At 47.5% G+C, this 19596-nt stretch overlaps 1 protein-coding gene across 5 annotated transcripts in view; it reads right to left on the bottom strand.

Annotated features, from left to right (window-relative positions):
* PPP6R2 (protein phosphatase 6 regulatory subunit 2) overlaps nucleotides 1–19596 on the bottom strand; it is a 355372-nt gene that overhangs the window by 214471 nt on the left and 121305 nt on the right. For all 5 annotated transcript variants that reach the window (XM_063926667.1, XM_063926669.1, XM_063926668.1 and 2 more), the window contains exon 2: nucleotides 9899–10002. The gene's annotated coding sequence lies outside the window, so the exon portion shown is untranslated. The remainder of the gene's footprint in view (nucleotides 1–9898; nucleotides 10003–19596) is intronic.

Genomic DNA, 19596 nt, shown 5'->3' on the forward strand with positions numbered 1-19596 from the left:
AGGCCATAGAAGATGAGGTTGCAGTAGCCTATGTAGTATGTGGATTAGGATAAGTGCATAACAGAGATCCACGATGAGGTAATGTCCAATTCTAGAGGTACTACAAAGGTAAAAGCAGCAAGGCTGCAAGATAGACTGAAGTGGAGGAGTGAGGGAGAGATTGTTGAGGTTGAGAATGATGCTGAGGCAGCAGACCTGGGGGACAAAAGTGTGGTGTTGCCAAAAATACCAAATGATTAGGAGAGGTGAGGGGGATAGAAAGAATACAAATAATTTGGAATACAATTAATTTGGTTTTAAGCATACTGAGGTAAATTCAATTGTTATCGTCACCCGATCTCCCGTCTAAAGTGACGGGAGATCGCAGAGGCGATAATCAATTGATGCTGGTTACTGCGTGTATCACGCTCTAAACTAATGGGGGCGATCGCGAAAAGAGCCGTTAGGGCGCCCAAACAGGTCACTTTTTCGCACATTTCAGCTGAAATGCCGGCACTGGCAACTGGTCATGCCCGACAGGAGCAACATTTGAATAGCTCTGTCAGAAGCGCAAGAGAGAGTTGCTTGCGCCAGGGCCGGATTAACAATGGGGTGGATGAAGCTGCAGCTCCAGGACCCACTGCTCTGCATAGATTGTGCTCCCGCACCCCAAATCTTCTCCAACTCTTCGCGGACATATTCCATTTCATCACTACCAAATATGGGTATTCTGGTTTTGTCACTCCAGATGACACCGTTCCATTGTTCTGATTAATTAATATGCTTTTTAGCCCATTCTAATCTTTTCTGTTTTTGTTTGAGAGATAAGCGACTTTTTCCTTGGAATTCTGGCTTAAAATAAAATATTGAAGTCTGCGTCGAACAGTCCTGGCACTGATGTTTACACCACATTCACGTAAATAATTTTGAATTGAATCAGACTATTTTTTTCTGTCTCTCAATATATATGTATATGTTTGTAGCAGAACAATAGTCTCCGCAGCAATTTTCCCCAAAAGGAAACAAAACTTCACAGAAGAACGTTGTTCATGTGAATCAGCCATCACAAAAGTAGTCGAAAGAATAAATAACTCGTTGGGGGGAGGGGGGTCACTGCAGTTAAATACTACCTTCCCCCTCAACATCAGCAGGAATACTGGCTCAGAAGGGTTACACAAACATTCACCTAGCGGCTGAAGCCCATACTACAAGTGCCCCGCCCTCTAGAACACTATTCCTGTTTCTTTTGGGTACCCTCCACATAATTTTGGAGTGGGTGGAGTGCCGGATCTTATATACCTCTGAAGAAACCGCCCATTGTGGAGGCGGAGAAACGCGTCAGGTGACTTGTTACGACTGTGGAACGCAGGTGGACCGCAACCGGAAGCCGGAAGCACCGAACCCGGAAGCCGCGAATCGCGGCATCTCAGCGTCCCCTGCTACCCAGGACTTACACACACGGCTCCCTGTCTCCGTTCCTGCAAAGGCCAAGTGCTAGCCTACAGCACATTGCACCACTCACAGCGGACACAGCCTAAAGAGAACCGCCGCAGAGCGGCCAGCCATTTTTTCCAGTGAGTGGATCCTACAAGCCACACGGAGGGAGACAGTTGCGGGAACGGCATACTCCAAAACCAGCCACACCATTTGAACATAACGTCCATCAGTTCTTTCTGGTGAAGTATCAACAGGCCTTATTCATCTTTAGCCTTTCATTCCCGCGAAGTGCACTTAAGCCTGTATAAGCACTAAGCCCTAATTACCATTAACAGCTGGCTCACGCATGCAAAAGAACTAACAACTAAAATTAGGGATAGTGCCTAAACATATATAAGTCCTGGGACCCAGGACACAGTTATTATTATCATCTCCATTATTATTGTTGTAACTTGTTTTTATTTTTCTCATCTAATTGTGTATAGGAATTGCCTATGGCACTCTAGCCATATATATGTGTATTTGTTTTTATTAATATTTTATTACTAATAAATACTATTGAATTTTTACAAAACCAGCAGCTGTTGTACTACGATTTCCCTTGAGCGCCCACATTATTTTTCTTTTTGTTTAAAATACTACCTTCCCCCTCAACATCAGCAGGAATACTGGCTCAGAAGGGTTACACAAACATTCACCTAGCGGCTGAAACCCATACTACAAGTGCCCCGCCCTCTAGAACACTATTCCTGTTTGTTTTGGGTACCCTCCACATAATTTTGGAGTGGGTGGAGTGCCGGATCTTATATCCTGCTCAGGTGCCCTCCAACTTGGAGTACAACTCCTCTCTTACACACCATACTGTAGGCGGCACTCAGAGACTGTTGACTTTGGTGAAAAATCAATGAAATTTATTTCAACGTTTTGGGGAACAGATCTCCTTCATAAGGAAACACAGCAATACATTTCACAGATTTTTCACCAAAGCCAACAGTCTCTGAGTACCGCCTACATTATGGTATATTGGTGGTTGTCCGCCTGTTACATTATGCTATTGACACTACAGGCTCCTTCTCTTGTGTACATCTGCGTGTCTGAATGTGCAAGGACTGAGACACCCACTGTCTGCAGCTGTAGATGCGGTAATACCAAATAGTGTGTCTGGTCCCGGCATGCTGCAGTGTTTTGAATACTGCCGGTGGTGTGGGATGCGAGTCCGGTGAAAGCAACTACGATGTGGGGAGAGTGTCCTGGTGCAGTATATGTTAGCAATATGTGGTATTAAGCCCACAAAGTTTGTTCTTTGGTACAAGCATACTCTATATGGTGGAGATAGCCTTTTAACTATTTTTATTATTAATTTTTTTAAGCACTATGGAGCACCCTTTATATGCTTTATTTTAACAGAAATATATATCTCTTTAAAACATAAAAAATGTAAACATTTATTCAATGCTCAATAATAAGATTTTAAACCTACCGGTAAATCTTTTTCTCGTAGACAGTAGAGGATGCTGGGGACTCCGTAAGGACCATGGGGATAGACGGGCTCCGCAGGAGACATGGGCACTTTAAGAAAGACTTTAGATCTGGTGTGCACTGGCTCCTCCCTCTATGCCCCTCCTCCAGACCTCAGTTAGAGAAACTGTGCCCAGAGGAGACTGACAGTACAAGGAAAGGATTTTTGTTAATCCAAGGGCAAGATTCATACCAGCCACACCAATCACACCATATAACTTGTGATATACTATCCAGTTAACAGTATGAAAACGACATAGCATCAGTCCAAGACCGATGAGACTATAACATAACCCTTATTTAAGCAATAACTATATACAAGTCTTGCAGAAGTAGTCCGCACTTGGGACGGGCGCCCAGCATCCTCTACGGACTACGAGAAAAAGATTTACCGGTAGGTTTAAAATCTTATTTTCTCTTACGTCCTAGAGGATGCTGGGGACTCCGTAAAAACCATGGGGATTATACCAAAGCTCCCAAACGGGCGGGAGAGTGCAGATGACTCTGCAGCACTGATTGAGCAAACAGGAGGTCCTCCTCAGCCAGGGTATCAAACTTATAGAACTTTGAAAAGGAGTTTGAACCCGACCAAGTAGTAGCTCGGCACAGCTGTAGCGCCGAGACCCTTCTGGCAGTCGCCCAAGAAGAGCGCACCTTCCTAGTGGAATGGGCCTTGACCGATTTAGGTAACGGCAATCCCGCCGTAGAATTCGCCTGCTGAATCGTGTTACAGACCCAGCGAGCAATAGTCTACTTTGAAGCAGGGGCACCAATCTTGTTGGTTGCATACATGACAAACAGTGCTTCTGGTTTTCTGACTGTAGCCGAACTGGCCACGTAAATTTTCAAAGCCCTGACCACATCAAGGGACTCGGGATCCTCCAAGTCACACGTAGCCACAGGCACCACAATAGTTCATATGAAAGGATGAAACCACTTTTGGCAGGAATTGAGGACGGGTCCGCAATTCCGCTCTATCCATATGGAAAACCCGATAGGGGCTTTTATGTGATAAAGCCGCTAATTCCGACACTCGCCCAGCCGAAGCCAAGGCTAATAACATGACCACCTTCCAAGTGAGATTTTTCAACTCCACTGTTTTAAGTGGTTCAAACCAGTGTGACTTAATGAAACTTAACACAACGTTAAGGTCCAAAAGGCGTCACCGGAGGTACAAAAGGAGGCTGAATATGCAGTACTCCCTTCACAAAAGTCTGTACTTCAGGAAGAGAGGCCAATTCCTTTTGAAAGAAAATGGATAAGGCCGAAATCTGAACCTTAATAGATCCTAATTTTAGGCCGAAATTCACTCCAGTTTGCAGGAAGTGAAGGAAACGGCCCAGATGGAATTCTTCCGTAGGAGCATACCTGGCCTCACACCAAGAAACATATTTTCGCCATATACGGTGACAAGGTTTAGATGTCATGTCCTTCCTAGCCTTTATTAGCGTAGGAATGACCTCATCCGGAATACCCTTATCCGCTAGCATCCGGCGTTCAACCGCCATGTCGTCCAACGCAGCCGCGGTAAGTCTTGGAATAGACAGGGCCACTGTTGCAACAGGTCCTGTCGTAGAGGAAGAGGCCACGGATCTTCTGTGAGCATTTCCTGCAGATCCGGATACCAGGTCCTTCGTGGCCAATCTGGAACAATGAGGATTGTTCTCACTCCTCTTTTTCTTACTATTCTCACACCTTGGGTATGAGAGGAAGAGGGGAAAATACATAGACCGACTGGAACACCCACGGTGTCACTAGGGCATCTACAGCTACTGCCTGAGGGTCTCTTGACCTGGTGCAATACCTCTGTAGCTTCTTGTTGAGGCGGGACGCCATCATGTCTATCTATGGCAGTTCCCACTGACTTGCAATCTGTGCGAAGGCTTCCTAAAGAAGTCCTCTCTTGGATGCAGGTCGTGTTTGCTGAGGAAGTCTGCTTCTCAGATGTCCACTCCCGGAATGAACTGCTGAAAATGCGCTTACATGATTTTCCGCCCAGCGGAGAATCCTGGTGGCTTCTGCCAATTCCACTCTGCTCTTTGTGCCACCTTGGCGGTTTACATGAGCCACTGCGGTGATGTTGTCTGCCTGGATCAGGACCGGTAGGTCGCGAAGCAATGTTTCCGCTTGCCGAAGGGCGTTGTATATAGCCCTCAGCTCCAGGATGTTGATTTGAATACAAGTTTTTTGACTTGACCCAAAGACCTTGGAAGTTTCTTCCCTGTGTGACTGCTCCCCCACCTCGGAGGCTCGCATCCGTGGCTACCAGAATCCAGTCCTGGATGGCGAACCTGCGACCCTGCAGAAGGTGAGCACTCTGCAGCCACCATAGGAGAGACACCCTGGCCCTAGGGGACAGGGTGATTAACTGATGCATCTGTAGATGTGATCCGGACCACTTGTCCCGTAGATCCCATTGGAAAGTCCTTGCATGGTACCTGCCGAAGGGAAAGGCCCCGTAAGATGCCACCATCTTTCCCAGGACCCGAGTGCAGTGATGCACTGACACCTGTTTTGGCTTTAATAGGTTTTTTACCAGAGTCATTAGTTCCTGGGCCTTCTCTATCGGAAGATAAACCCATTTCAGGTCCGTATTCAGAATCATACCCAAGAAGGGCAGACGAGTCATAGGAGCGAACTGTGACTTCGGGATATTGAGAATCCAGCCCAGTTGCTGTGACACCATCAGCGACACAACTGCTCTTTTGATCTCGCCTTATTAGGAGATCGTCCAAGTATGGGATAATTGTGACTCCTTGCTTGCGTAGGAGCACCATCATTTCCGCCAATTACCCTGAAATTGGTAATGACAATACTGTACCGCAATTCTCAGGTACGCCTGATGGGGTGGATAAATGGGAACATGAAGGTATGCAGCCTTTATGTCTAGATACACCATAAAATCCCCCCCTTCCAGGCTGGCGATGATCGCTTTGAGCGATTCCACCTTGAATTTGAACCTTTTCAAGTATAGGTTCAGAGATTTTAATTTTAAAATAGGTCTGACCGAACCGTCCGGTTTCGGGACTACAGCCAAGGTTGAGTAATATCCCCTTCCTTGTTGAAGGAGGGGAACCTTCAGCACCACCTGTTGGAGATACAATGTGTGAATTGTATTTAATATTATCTCCCTTTCTGGGGGAGAAGCCGGTAGGGCCGATAAGGAAAACCGGCGAGGAGGCACCTCTTCGAATTCCAGCTTGTAACCCTGAGAAACAATTTCTATTGCCCAGGGATTCACCTGTGAGTGAACTCAGATGTGGCTGAAGAGTCGAATACGTGCTCCCACTGGGGCGGACTCCCTTAGCGGAGCCCCAGCGTCATGCGGTGGACTTAGTAGAGGCTGCGGAGGACTTCTGTTCCTGGAAACTAGCTGTGCCCTGCGCCCTTACCTCTGGTAAGAAAGGACGCTCCTCGTACTTTCTTGTTTTTCTACGACCGAAAGGACTGCATTTGATAATGTCGTGCTTTCTTAGGCTGTGAGGGAATATAAGGCAAAAGATCAGATTTACCAGCTATAGCTGTGGAGACCAGGTCCGAGAGCCCTTCTCCACACAATTCCTCACCCTTGTAAGGTAAAACCTCCATATGCCTCTTTTAGTTGGAATCACCTGTCCATTGCATGTTCCACAGGACACGTCTAGCAGAAGTCGACATAGCGTTGACTCTAGAACCCAGTAGACCAATGTCTCTTTGAGCATGTCTTATATATAAGACAGCATCTTTTATATATCCTAGGGTCAATAACATGGTATCCTTATCTAGGGTTTCAATCTCCGCTGATAAGGTATCTGTCCACGCTGCTACAGCGCTATAAACCCATGCCGACACAATCGCCGGTCTGAGTAGTGTATCAGAATGTGTGTAAATGGACTTCAAAGTACTTTTCTGCATGCTATCTGCAGGATCCCTGAGGGTAGCTGTATCTTGGTATGTCAGCGCTACCTTTTGGGTAAACGTGTCAACGCCTTGTCCACCCTAGGGGAGGATTCCCATCGTATCCTGGCCCTAGCCGGGAAAGGATACGCCATGAGAATTCTTTTGGGAAACTGCAGTTTCTTGTCTGGAGATTCCCTCTCTTTTTCACACAATTCATTTGGTTCATGAGAGGGGGGAAATGTTATCTCAGCTTTCTTCCCCTTAAACATGTGTACCCTCGTGTCAGGGACAGATGGGTCATCAGTGATATGCAAAACATCTTTTATTACAATAATCATATATTGAATACTTTTCTGCCAGTTTTGGCTGTAACTTTGCATCATCGTAGTCGACACTGGAGTCAGACTCCGTGTCGGTATCAGTGTCTATTATTTTGGATAGTGGGCCTTTTGAGACTCTGAAGGTCCCTGCGACATAGGGACAGACATGGGTAGATTCCCTGTCTGTTCTCTAATCTTTTGTGCAATAAATTTACCTCAGCACTTAATTCCACATATCCAGTCAGGTGTAGGCGTTGTCGACGGAGACACCACACACACATTTGCTCTATCTCCTCCTTAGAAGAGCCTTTTACCTCAGACATGTCGACACACACTTAACGACACACCACACACTCAGGGAATCCTCTTATCTGAAGACAGTTCCCCCACAAGGCCCTTTGGAGAGACAGAGAGAGAGTATGCCAGCACACACCCAGCGCTAATACCCCAGGAAAAAACACACAATGTGTTTACCCAGTAGCGCTGTAATACTATTATTTGCTGCCAATTATGTGCCCCCCCCCTCTTCTCTGAAACCCCCTTTCACCGTGGATAAGCAGGGGAGAGTCCAGGGAGCTTCCTCTCAGCTGTGCTGTGGAGAAAATGGCGCTGGTGAGTGCTGAGGGAGAAGCCCCGCCCCCTCGGCGGCGGGCTACTGTCCCGCTTAAATATAATAAAAACTGGCGGGGGCTCATTATAAATACAGTGCCTAGCTGTACATATATCTCTTTTGCCATAAATGAGGTTTATATTGCTGCCCAGGGCGCCCTTCCCCCCTGCGCCCTGCACCCTTACAGTGACTGCCGTGTGTGAGGTGTGTGGGAGCAATGGCGCACAGCTGCACTGCTGTGCGTTACCTCAGTGAAGATCATGAAGTCTTCTGCCGCCTCTGAAGTCTTCTTTTCTTCTCATACTCACCCGGCTTCTATCTTCCGGCTCTGTGAGGAGGACGGCGGCGTGGCTCCGGGACGAACTCCAGGGTGAGACCTGTGTTCTGACTCCCTCTGGAGCTAATGGTGTCCAGTAGCCTAAGAAGCAGTGCCTTGAAACTCAGAGAAGTAGGTCTGCTTCTCTCCCCTCAGTCCCTCGATGCAGGGAGTCTGTTGCCAGCAGGCTCCCTGAAAATAAAAAACCTAACAAATATACTTTCTGTCAGAAAGCTCAGGAAAGCTCTCTGAAAAGCACCCAGTCTCCACTGGGCACAGTATCAAACTGAGGTCTGGAGGAGGGGCATACCAGATCTAAAGTCTTTCTTAAAGTGCCCATGTCTCCTGCGGAGCCCGTCTATCCCCATTGTCCTTACGGAGTCCCCAGCATCCTCTAGGACGTAAGAGAAAATATAATTGGTGGTGTATTCTTCATATAAGCAAAGAGGGGAGAGAGATAGAGATGGTTGATGGTAGGTAGTTGCTATGCCCTCCATGGTGCTAGCCAAATCCCATGGCACAGATCACACTCCCTGTGCAGACAAAACCTCCACAATAGTAGTCACACCTACCAAACCCCGTTGTGCTAGTCACACCCACTGAGGTATCACACAATAGGCCCTTCTTAAATTTCAGCTCCAGGCCCATGTGGACCTCATCTGGAACTGGTCGGCGCCAACAAATGAATTCCCCCCACTGAGTTAGTGAAAGCGCTCCGACATCCAGGAGGGGATAGCAGAAAGATATAAAGGAATTATCACAAAATTAGGTTTTAACATTTTTGGACATTGTGCTTGATGTGAGGGCCACCCACCTGGAGATATTGGGGCCAAACTCCCAAAATCATCAGTAATATAGCTACGTGTGGCTACTAAAGGTAGTTTTTAATAATTACAGAATAGTGAATGAGGACACTAGGTATGATGGGTTACTACAACAAATGCCCTTCTGCTCCCAGGGGAGGTTTCTGTCCACCGTGGGCTCAACTCAGGATATCTGCATTAAGGTACCCCAGTCAAACTCCCCACCTCAGGGATGTGCGGTGAGCTAAAAGGTTAAGGAGGCACTAGCTAGCACCAGAGCTAGATTTACACGCAAAATATGAGCCAAAGAGTACATCTGGGCATTATACACAGGTGCAACAGTATATACTCCTGGAAATTTGGTGAGTTTTGATCAGAGATGTGTGGAAAAGATAGGCAGGCAAGACACTGCCTCACTTGCCATAGACTTTTTACTCCTGAGTTTTGGCAATAAAAATTACTAGAATAATACAAAGAAGATATTTCGAACATATTCTTTGTATTTTGCATATACTTTATACAATCAAAACTCTGGTACAAACGTAAGTATGACAGCAAAGGTTCTGCCTCACCAGCCTCACCCCACCGCATGTCACTGCCCCACCTGCCAATATCCTTGGAGTGGGGAAAGTGACACATATTGGGTGACATTAGGTAAATAATCAAAGTTACCAACACTGCAACTTTCTCTTCAACTGGATCAGAAATACCACTGTAAAACATTAACGGGATGCAGTTATGATCTCGGCGGTCGAGATCCCTGCGGTCAGCATACTGACACCAAGATCCCAGTCACCAGAATGCCAGCAGGGGGCCCAGGACTATTCCCATTGGTGGGTGTCCATGACACCCATAGAGTGGGAATAGAACCTGTGACGAGTGCAGCGTGGCAAGCGCAGCAAGCCTGCAAGGGGCTTCATTGCGTTCGCCCCCTGCCGGCATTCTGGCAGCCAGGATCCTGGCTTCGGTCACCCGATCCCAACTTCACATAACACCAATCTCTCGTCTATGAACAGCATAAAAATTCAGTACTTACCTTGTAAAGGAATATATTCAGTCTCAAGGCAAGCGACGTAGATGATCATGCACATACATTTGGACTAAAGATTGTAATACCAGGATAATACTCTACACGGAGACCTAAATATAAAATAAGATACTGTAAGTATAATTTGCTGAAGATATAGAATGTAAACAAAGAATAGGAAAAACATAAAAAGGTGTCAAATGGAACATAATATCCCAATATCAACATTATAAAATAAGATTTTACTCACCGGTAAATCTATTTCTCGTAGTCCGTAGTGGATGCTGGGGACTCCGTAAGGACCATGGGGAATAGCGGCTCCGCAGGAGACTGGGCACAGCTAAGAAAGAATTAGGACTACCTGGTGTGCACTGGCTCCTCCCACTATGATCCTCCTCCAGACTTCAGTAAGGATACTGTGCCCGGAAGAGCTGACACAATAAGGAAAGGATTTTGAATCCCGGGTAAGACTCATACCAGCCACACCAATCACACCGTATAACTCGTGATATTATACCCAGTTAACAGTATGAACATAACAGAGCCTCTCAACAGATGGCTCAACCATAACCCTTTTAGTTAACAATAACTATATACAAGTATTGGAGACAGTCCGCACTTGGGACGGGCGCCCAGCATCCACTACGGACTACGAGAAATAGATTTACCGGTGAGTAAAATCTTATTTTCTCTAACGTCCTAGTGGATGCTGGGGACTCCGTAAGGACCATGGGGATTATACCAAAGCTCCCAAACGGGTGGGAGAGTGCGGATGACTCTTCAGCACCGAATGAGAGAACTCAAGGTCCTCCTCAGCCAGGGTATCAAATTTGTAGAATTTTGCAAACGTGTTTGCCCCTGACCAAGTAGCAGCTCGGCAAAGTTGTAAAGCCGAGACCCCTCGGGCAGCCGCCCAAGAAGAGCCCCTTTCCTTGTGGAATGGGCTTTTACAGATTTAGGGGTATATGCAATTCACGGCGAATCGCGGCAAATTATCGCCGTTTTTTAATTCGACACAATTCGACAGGTGAATTCCGGCAGGTGGCTGCCGGAATTCACCATATTCAATGAAAAACGGATTCGACAGTCCCGCGGGCGAAAAACGGCCGATTTGCCGGATTTTGCCGCGAATTAAAAAAACTGGAAAAAACGGGAAAAACCCGGAAAAAAATGGCGTGGGGTCCCCCCTCCAAAGCATAACCAGCCTCGGGCTCTTCGAGCTGGTCCTGGTTCTAAAAATGCGGGGTAAAAATTGACAGGGGATCCCCCGTATTTTTAAAACCAGCACCGGGATCTGCACCTGATGCTGGTGCAAAAAATACGGGGGACAAAAAGAGTAGGGGGTCCCCCGTATTTTATACACCAGCATCGGATTCCACTAGCTGGACAGATAATGCCACAGCCGGGGGTCACTTTTATACAGCGCCCTGCGGCCGTGGCATTAAATATCCAACTAGTCACCCCTGGCCGGGGTACCCTGGGGGAGTGGGGACCCCTTCAATCAAGGGGTCCCCCCCCCCAGCCACCCAAGGGCCAGGGGTAAAGCCCGAGGCTGTCCCCCCCATCCAATGGGCTGCGGATGGGAGGCTGATAGCCTTGTGAAAAATGTCAGAATATTGTTTTTTCCAGTAGTACTACAAGTCCCAGCAAGCCTCCCCCGCAAGCTGGTACTTGGAGAACCACAAGTACCAGCATGCGGGAGAAAAACGGGCCCGCTGGTACCTGTAGTACTACTGGAACAAAAATACCCAAATAAAAACAGGAGACCGACACCGTGACAAGTACAACTTTATTACACACTGCCGACACACACATACTTACCTATGTTGACACGCCGACTGCCACAGTCTCCGACGATCCGAGGTACCTGTGAAAAAAATTAGACTCACCTCAATCCAGTGTCCGGGAGATAATCCACGTACTTGTTAAAAAAAAAACAAGAACACCCGTACCAGCGGACTGAAAGGGGTCCCATGTTTACATATCAGACCCCTTTCCCCAAATGTCGGGACACCACGTGACTCCTGTCACTGAGGTCCCTTCAGCCAATCAGGAAGCGCTACTTCCGTGGCGCTCACCTGATTGGCTGTGCGCGTGTGACCTCAGACAGCGCATCGCAAAGCCTCTTCCATTACTTTCAATGGTGGGAACTTTGCCGTCAGCGGTGGGGTTACCCGCGGTCAGCCGCTGACCGGCGGGTGACCCCATCGCTAGCCGCAAAGTTCCCACCATTGAATATAATGGAGAGGCTTTGCGATGCGCTGTCAGCTCAGACGCGCACAGAGCCAATCAGCAGAGTGCAAGGACGTTGCGCTCGCTGATTGGCTTACGAGACCTTTCAGTGACAGCTGTCACGAGGGGGTCTCTCTGCATTCGTGGAAAGGTGTCCCATGTGTCAACATGGGACCCCTTTCAGTCCGTGTGGTACGGGTGTCCGGTTTGTTTTTTTGACAAGTTCGTGGATTTACCTCTGGACCATGGATGAGGTGAGTGTATTTATCTTTTCTTTTCAGGTACCCCTGGATTCTACTTGGAAAAGAGGACCGATGTCGGCGTGTGAACATAGGTAAGTATGTGTGTGTCGACGTATGAAATAAAGTTTTACTTTCACGGTGTCGGTCTCCTGTTTTTATTTGGGTATTTTTTTCCCAGTAGAACTACAGGTACCAGCGGGCCCGTTTTTCTCCCGCATGCTGGTACTTGTGGTTCTCCAAGTACCAGCTTGCGGGGGAGGCTTGCTGGGACTTGTAGTACTACTGGAAAAAACAATATTCTGACATTTTTCACAAGGCTATCAGCCTCCCATCCGCAGCCCATTGGATGGGGGGGACAGCCTCGGGCTTCACCCCTGGCCCTTGGGTGGCTGGGGGGGGGGGGACCCCTTGATTGAAGGGGTCCCCACTCCCCCAGGGTACCCCGGCCAGGGGTGACTAGTTGGATATTTAATGCCACGGCCGCAGGGCGCTGTATAAAAGTGACCCCCGGCTGTGGCATTATCTGTCCAGCTAGTGGAGCCCGATGCTGGTGTATAAAATACGGGGGACCCCTACTCTTTTTGTCCCCCGTATTTTTTGCACCAGCATCAGGCGCAGAGCCCGGTGCTGGTTTTAAAAATACGGGGGAACCCCTGTCAATTTTTCCCCCGCATTTTTAGAACCAGGACCAGCTCGAAGAGCCCGAGGCTGGTTATGCTTTGGAGGGGGGACCCCACGCCATTTTTTTCAGGGATTTTACCATTCCATCCAAAAAAAAACAAATATATATTATTTTTAAAAATATATAAATACTTGTGCCTCCAAAAAAGACAAACCAAGTACCTAATCCCTTCTAATATAAATAGATATGATATTACCAAGAAAAAAAAACACAAAAAAAACATGTTTTAAAATTTTTTTATTAGTTTCACCCTCCAAAGTGTGGCGGATTGAAAATGACGAATTTACTGTCTAAAAGCACTGTTGTCGAATTTCCAAACTTCCATTGAATAGGCTTTGGTCGAATTGCAGCATGTGTATCATTGCAAAAAAGTCGAATTTGTTAAAAGTCGAATTTCAAAAAGTCGAATATTGAAAGTCCGTTTTTTTGTCGGAAAGTACTGAATTGCATTGTCGAATATTTTTTTTTGGCGAAAAATTCCCGAAATTCGACAATTTCGGGAATTCGACCGCAATTGCATATACCCCATAGGCTGTGGCAGGTCAGCCACAGAATGCGCAAGCTGAATTGTGCTACAAATCCAGCGAGCAATAGTCTGCTTCGAAGCAGGAGCACCCATCTTGTTTGGTGCATACAGGATAAATAGCGAGTCAGTCTTCCTGACTCCAGCCGTCCTGGAAACATAAATTTTCAAGGCCCTGACTACGTCCAGTAACTTGGAGTCCTCCAAGTCCCTAGTAGCCGCAGGCACCACGATAGGTTGGTTCAAGTGAAAAGCTGATACCACCTTAGGAAGAAACTGGGGACTAGTCCTCAATTCTGCCCTATCCATATGGAAAATCAAATAGGGGCTTTTGCATGACAAAGCCGCCAATTTTGACACCCGCCTTGCCGAAGCCAAGGCCAAAAGCATGACCACTTTCCACGTGAGATCTTTTAAATCCACGGTTTTGAGTGGCTCAAACCAATGTGACTTTAGGAAACCCAACACCACGTTGAGGTCCCACGGTGCCACTGGAGGCACAAAAGGAGGCTGAACATGCAGCACTCCCTTGACAAATGTCTGAACTTCAGGCAGTGAAGCCAGTTCCATTTTGGAAGAAAATCGATAGAGCCGAAATCTGGACCTTAATGGAACCCAATTGTAGGCCCATAGTCACCTCTGACTGTAGGAAGTGCAGAAATCGACCTAGCTGAAATTTCTCCTTTGGGGCCTTCCTGGCCTCACAGTACGCAACATATTTCCGCCATATGCGGTGATAATGATTAGCGTTCACTTCTTTCCTAGCTTTAAATAGCGTAGGGATAACATCATCCGGAATTCCCTTTTCCTTCAGGATCCGGCGTTCAACCGCCATGCCGTCAACGCAGCCGCGGTACGTCTTGAAACAGACAGGCCCCCTGCTGCAGCAGGTCCTGTCTGAGCGGCAGAGGCCATAGGTCCTCTGAGATCATTTCTTGGAGTTCTGGTTACCAAGCTCTTCTTGGCCAACCCGGAACAATGAGTATAGTTCTTACTCCTCTCCTTCTTATTATTCTTATTACCCTGGGTAAGAGAGGCAGAGAAGGGAACACATACACCGACTGGTACACCCACGGTGTTACCAGAGCGTCCACAGCTATCGCCTGAGGGTCCTTGACCTGGCGCAATATCTTTGTAACTTTTAGTTGAGGCGGGACGCCATCATGTCCACCTGTGGCCTTTCCCAACGGTGTACAATCATTTGGAAGACTTCTGGATGAAGTCCCCACTCTCCCGGGTGGAGGTCGTGTCTTCTGAGAAAGTCTGCTTCTCAGTTGTCCACTCCGGGAATGAACACTGCTGACAGTGCTAACACATGATTTTCCGCCCATCGGAGAATCCTTGTGGCTTCTGCCATCGCCATCCTGCTTCTTGTGCCGCCCTGTCGTGTACATGAGCGACCGCCGTGATGTTGTCTGACTGGATCAGCACCGGCCGGTGTTGAAGCAGGGGTCTAGCCTGACTTAGGGCATTGTAAATGGCCCTTAGTTCCAGAATATTTATGTGTAGGGAAGTCTCCTGACTTTTCCATAGCCTTGGAAGTTTCTTCCCTGTGTGACTGCCCCCCAGCCTCGAAGGCTGGCATCCGTGGTCACCAGGACCCAGTCCTGTATGCCGAATCTGCGGCCCCCTAGAAGATGAGCACTCTGCAGCCACCACAACAACGACACCCTGGCCCTTGGAGACAGGGTTATCCGCCGATGCATCTGAAGATGCGACCCGGACCACATGTCCAACAGATCCCACTGGAAAATCCTTGAATGGGACCTGGCGAATGGAATTTCTTCGTAAGAAACTACCATCCTTCCCAGGGCTCGCGTGCATTGATGCACCGACACCTGTATACGTATTAGGAGGTCTCTGTCTAGAGACGACAACTCCTTGGACTTCTCCTCCGGGAGAAACCCTTTTTATCCTGTTCTGTGTCCAGAACCATACTCAGGAACAGTAGACGCGTCGTAGGAACCAGCTGCGACTTTGGAATATTCAGAATTCAGTCGTGCTGTTGTAGCACTTCCCGAGATAGTGCTACTCCGCCGAACAACTGCTCCCTGGACCTCGCCTTTATAAGGAGATCGTCCAAGTACGGGATAAGTATTTCGGCCATTACCTTGGTAAATACCTCGGTGCCGGGGACAGACCAACGGCAACGTCTGGAATTGGTAATGACAATCCTGTACCACAATTTTGAGGTACTCCTGGTGAAAAGGGTAAATAGGGACATGTAGGTAAGCATCCTTGATGTCCAGTGATACCATCCAGGCTTGCAATAATCACCCTGAGCGATTCCATTTCGAACTTGAACCTTCGTATATAAGTGTTCAAGGCTTTCAATTTTAGAATGGGTCTCACCGAACCGTCTGGTTTTGGTACCACAACATTTTGGAATAGTAACCCCGGCCTTGTTGAAGGAGGGGTACCTAGATTTCACCTGCTGGAAGTGCAGCTTGTGAATTGTCGCCAGTACTACCTTTCTCCGAGGGCAGCAGGCAAGGCTGAGGTGAGGTAACGGCGAGGGGGAGTCGCCTCGAACTCCAGCCTGTATCCCTGTGATACTATTTGCAGAACCTAGGGATCCACCTGTGGGCAAACCCACTGGTCCCTGAAGTTCCCGAGACGCGCCCCTACCGCACCTGTCTCCACCTGTGGAGCCCCAACGTCAAGCGGTGGACTCAGAGGAAGCGGGGGAAGATTTTTGATCCTGGGAACTGGCTGCTGGTGCAGCTATTTCCTTCTTCCCTTGTCTCTGTGCAGAAAGGAAGCGCCTTTGACCCGCTTGCTGTTTTGAAGCCGAAAGGATTGTACCTGAAAATACGGTGCTTTCTTAGGCTGTAAGGAAACCTGAGGTAAAAAAATTTTATTTTTTTTCTTCCCAGCTGTTGCTGTGGATACGAGGTCCCAGAGACCATCCCCAACAATTCCTCACCCTTATAAGGCAGAATCTCCATGTGCCTTTTATAGGCAGCATCACCTGTCCACTGCCGGGTTTCTAATACCCTCCTGGCAGAATGGACATTGCATTAATTCTGGATGTCAGCCGGCAAATATCCCTCTGTGCATCCTTTATATATAAGACAACGTCTTTAATATGCTATATGTTAGCAAACTATTTTCCCTGTCTTAGAGTATTAATATTATCTGACAGGGTATCAGACCACGCAGCAGCAGCACTATTTATGCTGAGGCAATTGCAGGTCTCAGTATAGAACCTGAGTGTGTATATACAGACTTCAGGATAGCCTCCTGTTTTTTATCAGCAGGCTTCTTCAAGGTAGCCGTATCCTAAGACGGCAGTGCCACCTTTTTTGACAAACGTGTGAGCGCTTTATCCACCCTAAGGGATATCTCCCAACGTGACCTATCCTCTGGCGGGAACGGGTACGCCATCAGTAACTCTTTAGAAATTACCAGTTTCTTATTGGGGGAACCCACGCTACTTTACACACTTCATTCATTCATCTGATGGGGGAACAAAACACTGGCTGCTTTTTCTCCCCAAAAATAAAACCCCTTTTATGTGGTACTTGGGTTCATGTCAGAAATGTGTAACACATTTTTTATTGCCGAGATCATGTAACGGATGTTCCTAGTGGATTGTGTATATGTCTCAATCTTGTCGACACTGGAGTCAGACTCCGTGTCGACATCTGTGTCTGCCATCTGAGGTAACGGGCGCTTTTTTGAGCCCCTGATGGCCTTTGAGACGCCTGGGCAGGCGCGGGCTGAGAAGCCGGCTGTCCCACAGCTGTTTTACGTCATCCAGCCTTGTAAGGAGTTGACATTGTCGTTTAATACCTTCCACCTATCCATCCACTCTGGTGTCGGCCCACAGGGGGCGACATCCCATTTATCGGCCTCTGCTCCACCTCCACGTAACCTTCCTCATCCCACATGTCGACACAGCTGTACCGACACACAGCACACACACAGGGAATGCTCTGACTGAGGACAGGACCCCACAAAGTCCTTTGGGGAGACCGAGAGAGAGTATGCCAGCACACACCAGAGCGCTATATAATGCAGGGATTAACACTATAACTGAGTGATTTTTCCCCCAATAGCTGCTTGTATAAACAATATTGCACCTAAATTTAGTGCCCCCCCCTCTCTTTTTAACCCTTTGAGCCTGAAAACTACAGGGGAGAGCCTGGGGAGCTGTCTTCCAGCTGCACTGTGAAGAGAAAATGGCGCCAGTGTGCTGAGGGAGATAGCTCCGCCCCTTTTTCGCGGACTTTTCTCCCGCTTTTTTATGGATTCTGGCAGGGGTATTTATCACATATATAGCCTCTGGGGCTATATATTGTGATATATTTGCCAGCCAATGTGTTTTTATTGCTTCTCAGGGCGCCCCCCCCCCCCCCAGCGCCCTGCACCCTCAGTGACTGGAGTGTGAAGTGTGTATGAGGAGCAATGGCGCACAGCTGCAGTGCTGTGCGCTACCTTGGTGAAGACTGGTGTCTTCTGCCGCCGATTTTCCGGATTTCTTCTTGCTTCTGGCTCTGTAAGGGGGCCGGCGGCGCGGCTCCGGGACCGAACACCAATGGCCGGTTCCATGCGGTCGATCCCTCTGGAGCTAATGGTGTCCAGTAGCCTAAGAAGCCCAAGCTACCACCAGTTAGGTAGGTTCGCTTCTTCTCCCCTTAGTCCCTCGCTGCAGTGAGTCTGTTGCCAGCAGATCTCACTGTAAAATAAAAAACCTAACATATACTTTCTTTCTAGGAGCTCAGGAGAGCCCCTAGTGTGCATCCAGCTCGGCCGGGCACAGGATTCTAACTGAAGTCTGGAGGAGGGTCATAGTGGGAGGAGCCAGTGCACACCAGGTAGTCCTAATTCTTTCTTAGCTGTGCCCAGTCTCCTGCGGAGCCGCTATTCCCCATGGTCCTTACGGAGTCCCCAGCATCCACTAGGACGTTAGAGAAAAATAAATACCTAGCATCAGACATTATTGATTTTTAATCCCTTCACATCTTCCTATCTTTGCACATTAGAGACATATTTTTGCACATTCTGTTCCGTATGAAATTTAGTGGAAATAATTTTTGTTTCCTAATCATTTAGTCTACCCAAGCAAATCTTATTTTATTACTTAGATACATGTGGCTTTATTTTTGTAGTATATTTTGATACGTGTGTTAGGGGCATTATAATGAGAAAAAAATGCAAAAATAAATATATGCTTATGTGTGTATATATATTAACACATTAAACAATGTAGAGGTCTACATTACTTTCTACTATTGCCTAATACAGCAGTAAAGGTGTGTACACACGGTGATAGCCTTGCTATGCCCGATTTTGACTAAGCAATTTCCCTTGAACTCCCCCAGAGCACAGCAGCACTGATTTTGACTATCTGTACTTTCGATTTTGACTATGTACGGTTTTGACTAAGTGTCAATTTTGACTATACTTTGTACTAGATAGTACACTAGAGATAGTCAAGACTGACTTGCCTGCACAGTCTATCTAGCCTTACAATACCGAACCCACGGGAGCGCGCATCAGGATCGAATCTGTATTGTAAGCTGCCTAACACCTTGAGATATGCACTAACTTTCCTTAACATTTTGACAATATAGTCAACATCTTACAGATTTATCTCACCGTGTGTACACAACTTTACTTATAGTGGCCAAACACTGCAATTATCAAACCGATCAACCAATTAATTGCCAGATTGTGCTGTTTACTGCACAAGGTGTGGCTCAAACTGAGCACCAATTCATGCATGGAATATCTCTCAGCATGCGACAGATGCGATAGCCAATTATCTGACAGTGTATGGGAATGTCTGATATTGGTCTGTCTGATGGTGATTTTTATCGGACAGTGCATGACCACCTTTAGATAGGGGATGCAGTCATGTGACCGGTACTCGGGATACCGACAGTCACCATGCTGACGCCGGGATCCCACCCGCTTACCAGCCCACTGACAGGCCCACATTTTTGGACAAACATGTCAAGATCCTCACTTATACTCCATGCTAATTGTAGAATTTATCAAAATTACTTTGACTACCAGTATT

This window comes from Pseudophryne corroboree, chromosome 6 (assembly GCF_028390025.1).
Source record: "Pseudophryne corroboree isolate aPseCor3 chromosome 6, aPseCor3.hap2, whole genome shotgun sequence".
Taxonomy (NCBI): Eukaryota; Metazoa; Chordata; class Amphibia; order Anura; family Myobatrachidae; genus Pseudophryne; species Pseudophryne corroboree.